Genomic DNA, 2,013 nt, shown 5'->3' on the forward strand with positions numbered 1-2,013 from the left:
TATACATGGTATTTATTTATTTTTAGAAATTTACTTTATAAAACAAAGTTAAACATCTACCTCAAATCATGCATATGGTTAAGAAACGCAGTATAGAATAAAGTATTTTTTGTAGAATATCAGGATATAATTTTATAAATTTGGCTTCTTTAAAAAATTTTATTATGTAGATCACAAACCTAAAGAAAACCTTTTAAAAATACATATAAAGGAAGGAATAAAAATAATTAATAATTAAATTAAAATGTAAATATTTCAAACATAAAAGTAGTTTGATAAATTGTTTCCCCACCCAACCCCCAAAAAGCTGGTGATACATATTTGCAAGCAGTAACTGAAATAAAGAATTCATTTATGTATAAATAATGTTTGTTTCACAAATGATCAGGCAAAGAGAAATAAATTTATAATGGAATTCTGTTGTTCCCATATCACATATAGCCAATTTCTATAATTTTATTACAGGGTTGCAGCCCAGTTTGAAGAAATTTGAAAAGCCGGAAGGCAGAGATGACATGAAAAACTTGGCTAATAATCTCTTAGGGCAATGATCAGAAAGGTTGTTCTAGATAAAGATTGTCAAAGGTCAAGTCCTTTGACTTGATCGCTCCTGGAGACCCAAAGCTTCTCGCATTTTCGGAAGACACTGTCTGGATTTTCCCCTTCATACAGCTGAATCAATATAGACAGACACTTGGATGAAACCTCAGAATTTCAGAATCTTTGTTAGGAAGCTTGGAGTTTCTGTTTAAAAAGGGGAAAACTATTTGGAAATGGGCATATAAAAATTAAGTCTTTTCCACAAATATTAGTAAAAAAGCTTTAGCTATGTAAACTTGTCCCATTTTTTTTCAGAAATACAATTTGGATAAAAATATAGGTGGAGATAAATCAGTGGGTTTGTATTAGTATGTTTTATTGACTGGTGACTAAAATTAAAAATAAAAACTGTAAGATCTGCCTCTGTCTGTGTGTTTATATATATGTGTGTATACATATTTTTCTACCTCCAGATGGTATTACCAGATTAATTTATAAAATCCCTTAAAGGAGCTCTAATTAATTGGCTTAAAGAAAAATATGTGCTTATATGAATTAACTATTCCTTAAACTCTTGGAAATATAGGAACGAATACAAATTATTTTCAGTTCACATGATTTAGATAAATATTTGGTAAATAAGAATAGTTTAATATTGTTGGTTTAATAAAAACAGCTGTGTCTTCTGATTTCTCAGCCAAAAAACATGTATTTAACTTTTTAGAGTTCTTGCTTCTGTGATGACTGTCTGACATGCATGTACTATTAAAATAGTTAATAGGGAAATAACGAGATAATGGCTAGCTTTGTCTACTGTCTCATATAATCTTCATGAGTAATCCAAGCATAATTGTTAAGAACAAGTGAATTAAATGGATGTTAGTGGGATAAAAGTTTATAAGTGAATTTTTCAATAACAATAATGTTCTATAAAATATATCCACTTAAAAATAATTTCAAAAATCCTTATGGTAACTTGCAATGATAGATATTTATTGATGATCTAGACCATTATAAAATAATGTTTGGCCCATTTGTAAATAAGATAAAGTGCTGAAACTTTAATGACTGGACATAAGTTGAAGCTTATATACTTTTGGCTTTTTATTACAGAAGAACTAAAGATATTTGGATCTGTTAGTAAACATGTCTTGTGCCACATTAAAAAATTGTATTATGAGGAAACATATGTTTATAGAAGTTTTAAAATGGTGATTTTCTACAGAATGCTGGTGTGACAGACAGTTCACAATGCTTACTGCTTTTCACTAGAAATTAAGGTTACTAAGAGTTAAAAATTATAATTAATATATTTAATTAAAATAGTAGAAATAATAAGGGAATAACTGTATGCAAAGTGTACGAGGAAAGTAAGATGATGTTTTAGATAAATGTATAAAGTATAAGGATGTTTTTTCTTGTTGTTGAGGAAAGAGTAATTTTGTCTAGTTTGGAGGTTATTTAAAGTTTTTT

The sequence above is a fragment of the Galeopterus variegatus genome, unplaced genomic scaffold (assembly GCF_000696425.1).
Source record: "Galeopterus variegatus unplaced genomic scaffold, G_variegatus-3.0.2 Scaffold3987, whole genome shotgun sequence".
NCBI classification, from domain to species: domain Eukaryota; kingdom Metazoa; phylum Chordata; class Mammalia; order Dermoptera; family Cynocephalidae; genus Galeopterus; species Galeopterus variegatus.